Source organism: Phalacrocorax aristotelis, chromosome 2 (assembly GCF_949628215.1).
Source record: "Phalacrocorax aristotelis chromosome 2, bGulAri2.1, whole genome shotgun sequence".
Lineage (NCBI taxonomy): Eukaryota > Metazoa > Chordata > Aves > Suliformes > Phalacrocoracidae > Phalacrocorax > Phalacrocorax aristotelis.
Window position 1 is genome coordinate 74,571,662 of NC_134277.1, and position 7,584 is coordinate 74,579,245.

General features: G+C 38.5%; 1 long non-coding RNA gene across 1 annotated transcript; it reads left to right on the forward strand.

Annotated features, from left to right (window-relative positions):
* Nucleotides 1–363: 363 nt before the first annotated feature.
* On the forward strand, nucleotides 364–7,026 carry LOC142053045 (uncharacterized). The gene is made up of 3 exons (XR_012659062.1): nucleotides 364–538; nucleotides 3,987–4,127; nucleotides 5,638–7,026. It is a non-coding gene; the product is annotated as an uncharacterized LOC142053045 (long non-coding RNA).
* The last annotated feature ends 558 nt before the right edge of the window (nucleotides 7,027–7,584 follow it).

Genomic DNA, 7,584 nt, shown 5'->3' on the forward strand with positions numbered 1-7,584 from the left:
GAAATAGTTATGATGGTAGGCCACAGCTGGATGAAACTTGACAGTACTGAAAATATTGTAGAGCTCTGTATTAGATGGGAATGGGGCTACCTCTCCAGGATTTGCTCTAACCGAGAGACCACAGCCATATTTGATATGCAGGTATTTATCCAAAAGATCATAACTCTTAATAATAAAATGCCTATCAGAAACTTGTGATCAGCCCTTTAGTATTTGGGTGCAGGGCTTGGGAGTGAAGCATTTAGTAGATGAGATATGTCAGTGATTAGCTAAAGGATTTCAAAAGGTGGGACTGATATGGCTAAATGTAATGGTCTACACTGCAGGCATTAACATCCAATCAAATCATCCTATGTTTTTCAGAGTCAACAAAAAGCCAGTCAGCATAGTCAATGGAATTCACAGCATGCATCATCTCATCCTAAAGTAGGTGACTATGTCCGGTCAGATGAATTGAAGCCTAAATTCAATTTACTTTGTTGACTGGATTTTTACTGATTGAAAGTATGGCACCTATTCTGCAACTGCCTGAAGAAAGGTGAGATTAATCCTGCTCATGTTTCTATGATCCAGGCTTTCTTGATCTAAGACAACTGGATAATTTAAAACTCCATATTGGCCAAACTATGTTGACAGATTAGGTATGAAATATGGAATATCGCTTTGCACCTAATATTTTTTCTTTCCTATTTTGATCCTATGCTCATTTGCCCTCATCTTAACACCTAGGATGTGGCTCATCCTTGCACTCTGATATTCTCTGTAATTTCTGTCCCTCTTCCTTTCCTCATCTCTTGCTTACCTCCACCTCAATCACTTGTCTTCTAAGTGGTCTGAGATGGTTAATTTAAACTGAAGAAACAAAAATGCTAGAAAAAACCATTTCTCGCAATCTGTATCTAGACTTCCAACACAGAGCTGAGAACTGTGTTTTCCATTTTGTATTGGGGACAGTTTAATCAGAGGTCATTTGAGGCAGAAAGAAGGGTTTAGTTCTGTGACACGTTGAGGGAAATGGGATCACCTGAAGGAACGACTGTTAAACAAGATCCTTTACAGGAAAGTCTAGAAGAGAGACCCTCCTAATTCTCTAAACGGCTGAGACATTACTTTCCTTGATCTGCAAAACACTGACTTCTAGATTAGATTAAGACAGTAACTTAATCAGTTTTAAATAACCGAAGAAAAAAATGGTAATTATGCTTAGAGTAATAGGTTCTTTGTAATTTTTGTGGACTGACATAATCATATCTAGCTCTTTATTGTTAAGGACGTAGTTTCTTTACCCAAATTCTTGCTTTCAAAGAATGCTGGCAGATACTCCACTGTTTCCGTGTGGACTTCAACGATAGACTCAATGTAATGATTTTTTAAACAACCATTAATTTTTCTTCGCAGTCTGCCATGAAATGAGTTTGTATTGCTATCCATCATCTACCCTTGTAGAACTGAGACATGAAATTGAAATAAATGTTGTCAGAGATGTCCACTGATTTCTGCTCTTGAATTAAAAAGGCCTAGATTTAAGTACCTAAGAGAAAATAGTACCTTTTCTTTTAAAAGTATCATTCTTATTGATATTTGTTACAGGTGTAGATACCAGATGCTTCTGTAACTCCAGATGGGTACTCAACATCTTGATTTGAGTTTCCAAAGATATATATAGAAGCCATCCATGACTACTATGTTTTAAATGACTTGCTTAGTATCAAATTGAAGCTTTGTGACAGAAGTAGGACTAAGTTATAATCTCATGAGACAAAATGCATGTTTCATCTACAAGACCTGCTTTTCTCTTCCTGCATTCTCCTGCCTCTTTCAGCACCCACCTTTCTAGTTCTGCAACACATGAAACTGGAATCTTAAGTACGACACCTTCCACCAGCACACAGAAACAGACATAGATAGCCCTGACTATGGAAGCCGTGCAGTCAATGGTAGCAGAGATGAGATTAATGCCTCTTTAAGTCCCTGGTAAATCTGCCTGCTACACATCCCTGATTTATTCCAGGGAGATGCTTTCTGCCTTGAATGAGGCAAAAGCTCTGTGGAAGATGCAATGCGAACAGCTGATTGAAGAACACACATAGACAGTGAAGGTGTAAAAGTATTACCTAACTTTAAAGAAGTTTATGTATAAAAGCCCCAAACTGGAAATCTAAAGTAAAAATAATCTTGTGCAATCATGTTGCTCACCCTTTCAACTCACCCTTTTGGTCCCAGCAGAGTTTAGGTGTTTACATCGACATCACAGATAAAAAGTTTCAGCTACTTCCTTGAAATCCTTGGCTCTATTCAAAGTAGTGCTGTCTTACCACTGGAATGTAGCTTCCTTTGCCTTGGTGAGGATGAGAACTGGTTTATAAAACAACTAAGAAAACAAAACCCTAGCTTAATAGTTGGGTTGGGATTGGAGCATGGAGTGAAGCTGAAGGATAATTTTATCCTTACAGAACACTTTAAATGGCTGATCAGCCATAACAGTTTGCTCATTCACGTAGTCAATGTAATGGTCACTATGAAGAGTGCATTATGTCAAAGTTAAAGAGGGGATGTCCCTTCAATTTTTGAAAGGAAGTATCATCAGCTAAGAAAGTAGTACATTGAGTATTGATGTAATGTAGGTACCATGTCTGAAAGATAGCCATTCTTTGCTTTTCTTTGGAATCTGTAATTTACCTTCTGTCATGGTTTAACCTCAGCCAGCAACTAAGCATTGCCCAGCCACTCGCTCACTCCCCACATCCTGGTGGGAAGGGAGAGAAAATCGGAAAAGTAAAAGCGAGAAAACTCATGGGTTGAGATAAAGACAGTTTAATAGGGAAAGCAAAAGCTGGGTGTGCAAACAAAGCAAACCAAGGAATTCATTCACTCCTTCCCATGGGCAGGCAGGTGTTCAGCCATCTCCAGGAAAGCAGGGCTCCATCACGCATAGCGGTTACTTGGGAAGGCAAACGCCATCACTCTGAAAGTGCTGACCCACCCCCCCCTTTCCTTTTCTTCCCCCAGCTTTATATGCTGGGCATGACATCATACGGTATGGGATATCCCTCTGGGCAGTTGGGGTCAGCTGTCCTGGCTGTGTCCCCTCCCAGCTTCTTGTGCACCCCCAGCCTGCTCGCTGGTGGGGTGGGGTGAGAGGCAGAAAAGGCCTTGACTCTATGTAAGCACTGCTCAGCAGTAACTAAAACACCCCTGTGTTATCAGCATTGTTCCCAGCACAAACCCAAAACATAGCCTCATACTGGCTGCTATGAAGAAAATTAACTCCATCCCAGGCAAAACCAGCACACCTTCTCATGACTAAATACAGTTTTAGAACACAGAGAGCACTATGGAGTTTTAATGAAGTAGATATTCCAATATAGATCATGCAGGATATTTGTTCATAGAAAACTTTTTTTTTCCTGGTTATGAGTATGGTATTTACTGGCTGACTTTTTCAAAGTTTAAAAATCTCTACCATTTTTTTTCCAATGTGGCATATCAAGCCTTTTCAAAATCCTATAACCAGTGTTGTCAAGCAAAGGGTTTGTTAGTCTGGGTGGTAAATTTTTAGCTGTTTTCTGTGATAAGGACATTTGCAGATACTGAGAAAGAACAGGGTATTCCTTCTGACAATTGTGGAAAGACTAAAAACCATTATTATTTTTCTATTCAGATGAGAAAAATATGAAGCTTAACTATCTTTTCTTCTTAAATAATTGCATAGGAAAGCTATCTTCTAGAGCAATAGAAATGCATTTTCATGAGTAAAGAATATGAACTTTTTGATTTAACAGTTGAGTTTTTGCAGATCAGAAATGGGTCCAAGATCTACGTTTTTCTTTCAGTTTCAAGATTCAACCCTGTATTTTTCTGTGACTAGAAGAGTAATTTTACTTTAATATGGTGATGTCAGAATATCAAATACTGCTGTGATGTCCCAGCCAGGTTTGCTGACAGAATGTTGCAGATTGCAATTCTTTCCTTCCTTCATTTCATAGGACTGCAATGTATCTTCTGAAGAAGATTATGAAGAAACAAACACCCATGGGATCCTCTGCTTAGGTCTGATCACCTGGTTCTGTGTCTGCCTCCTGGAATTCAACAGGCCCTGCAGCTTCCCCTCAGTACTGGGAATACAGGTGCAGATATGTGGGACCCAGTGCTTGATTTCCCTTGACTGTCCAGAGGAAGGTTTTCTATATAGGGGATTAAATTTAGACTTTCTGTAATAATCATCATCAGGTAGTTTTATCCAGTCCACTGCAGTGTAGCCTAGTTCTACCAGGACCTCTTTCCAAAAGTTTTACTCATATATAAGAATATTATGCTAAACAGTTTGGTCCGGTGCTTGAAAAACTTTTCACAGAACTGTGCAAACTGCCTTTCAGCACAGTGAAGGGAAAGTAAAATGTCTGCTTGATTCATCATTAGACTGCAGATTTGACTGTGGATTCAATATAACCTGAACAAAAATAATGTTTTCTTCCGTAAAGGAAGGGGTGGAAAAGGTAAGGAATCTTTAGTGAGAAAATTGATGTCTTTTCTTGGAGGTTGTTTGTGAACAGTTCCTTTTTGGGGAAGTGTGTTCATGTCAGTATATAGCTTAGTAAAAGTGTGACGAAGTAGAAGAGGAAGTGGTCTGAATGCCTTTCATTTTGTTTCCTTATCTTTCTCTGAAGTTGTCTGTAGGGCTTACTCATTTAACTGGTGGTCTGTAGATGAATTAATGGCCTTTTGCAATAATTTTGATGATATGAAAGATCAAAACTATACTATGACTTCTTGGGACTTAATCAGCACTGCCGTTGGGAATAAATTGGTTTCCTGGGGATAGACCATGACATATGATCCTTTAACATAGAAGCTTAAGTCAACATGACCACTCCTCTTGGGTCAGTTTACAGATGGAGGCTTTGCAGCTGGGAATTAATGGATCTGAAATTGCAGATTCATGCAATTTTCATCTTTTCAGGTAGCCCCCACTAACAAAGGCTGGCACATGCAGTCAATAGCCTTGTTGTTTAGACTGGCAGCAGTAGAACAAAAGGCCTTGTTCCAGAAGTTTGCCTGTATTAGGATAGGCTGAATTCTACTGGATTTGCTCTGTTAAATTTTAGCAGCTGCTATCTGGTGATCTTTTGGTATTGTTATTCAAGTTTTGTTGTCAATAGACAAGGGTAATTCACTAGCAAATACTTTACTAGGTTTTGCCATCAAGCCTCTGTGTCGTCTCGAACTGTTCATTGTCCTGACACAAGGAGATCGTGTTTTAGCAGGGCATGGATACGTTTCTATCGGTCTTTCTACAGCAATGCAGCAGGGTATGACTTTTCCTCTAGAAGGTCAAGCATTAACACAGGCACAATCTTTTGTGTCTGTCTTAGACACAGACTACCTTTCATTTTGGCATTAATAACTTTCAGTTGCAGTAAAATATTCATTACTCTTAAAAAACCAAAAGAAGTTAATAAAACAAAATGGTCCAAAGTCATGTTTAATCAAACCAAAAAACTAACTAAATGCCAACCATGTTGGTGCATTTACATCAGCTTGGCTCATTGACATTCCAAAAATGATTACTGCTGTAGTTCTGAAGGAACTCTTGCCATTAAAAGTTCTTACATCAACCTTTTGTAATCTTACCCTTAGGTCACTCCTCAGCAGTAAGGAAAAGAAGTGAGCAAAGGAGATATGAGGACACTCCAGTGAGTACTTCCTCAAGGAGTCAAGCAGCTGTCAAGTTGTATTGTTGGCACATCCCAATAATGACAAACTACAAAAGCTATTCAAAGAAGAACACATTCTTCCTGAACATTGTTCTGAAAAAAAACCCCAACCACTAACTGAATCTTTTCAGGCGAAATATTCTTTTAAAGAATTCATCAAGAGTCATATATTGAAAAGTTGTAATCCAAATGGTTTAAACGCAGCAAAGATAACAATGTAAGAGTGTCTTATACTAGAAAACATTGAGCAATGTTAACTGTAGGCATTACTATCCATACTGGCTGTAACAAAAACAGTGTAACATAGCATGTAATGCACTCCCCAAAGATACAATCTCAGATCAGCACAGGCATGCATAAACACTACATAGTATAAAGGTTTTTGAAAATAAATATGGAATGATTCCATTACTCACAAATAGTATAGTTATGAATTAGTCATACAGGTCATCCTAAATAAGTGCACAAGATAACATCTTTATATATCACATCATAGCATTACATTTTTTCAATATAATAGATATACCAGAGAGGAATTATCTGAGGAATACTTTTGAAAATTTGAAAAAATGGTATTGCAATTGTCTGTATCTTTCGAACCTATGAAAGCTGCTCTAATTTACTTGACTGCAATAGTTCAAGGTTCAGACAAGATGAAGACTTAAGAGTAATAGCTGCAAAAGATCTCAGAACTACTTAGAATTGTTTCTGTACATGGAAGCATTTTTAAAGTGCAATAAAGGATTTTCTACACCTGCAAAGGCTGGAACACTGGCATTTCCCAAGGGAATAGACTTTTTACTCAAAGCTCTGCAGAGTGGCAAGGAAAAAAACTGTCAACCATCGAAAATATATCACAAATCAGCTATATTTCTATTAAAAGTATCTAAGTTCAGAGCAGGGAACAGTGACTGTTCATCTTCCTGGCTCTATTTAGAGAACCTGTCATGTGGACCATGTCAAGGAAACTGGAGATGGTGTCATTGAAGAAACTTCCCTGCTTCTGCATGAAACAGGAGAAGCCAAGGGCTCAGGGCCTACTTCAAATCCTATTCTTTATGTTAGTTGTTTTGAGTATACTTGAAACATATCAAAGAAAATCATCAGTAACTTCTGTATAATAAGACAAAACAGAATTTTGTGCGTTACGGACATACTCCGTTAGGTGATGAAACTCTCACCGACTTCAAAGGATCAAAGCTTTACAAAGCAACTTCTAAGAGTCAGCAAACATAATTTTGCTACAGAGAAGTATTCATTCTTGGGCAGAGAATGTGTATGTATTCAAGGGCTAATAAACTCAAAAGCTTGGTGGTGTTTGTTTTTTTTCAGAGTTGTAAGTGTAAGAGTAGACAGCGGAGTCAATATCAGCTTTTACCAGAATCCTGACATGTCATTTTCAGCATTACAGGAGTGACTTCACCTCTGGCTCCTCTCTGACTTGTCTGATCCTGGGCTTGTGTTTGTGTGCAATCTTGCTTTTCTTTTATTTTCAGTCAGGAGGCAAGCACTATCTTGTATATGCTAATGCCTATCATCCTGCTGATCTGACTGGTTTCAGGCACCTGTTTTTCTTTTGATATTGACAAACAGCTCCCTTAAAAGAAGGCATCTTTATTTAGCAGTTGGAATAAAGCATGAGAGAAAAGGGGATTTCAGAAACACCAAAGAGTCTAAGCACATGTTTAGTTCAATTTTGATTAAAGTCCAGCTGGAACCTGTCCACTCATAGGGATATGCAGGAATAACATAGTCATGCTGATAGTCATCAAATGGCTTCTCACAATTCTCCCCCCACCCCCTAGGACAGGCAACCTTCAACAACTGACATAATGAACTCTGAAAGAGTATCTCAGCTCAAATAACCTGA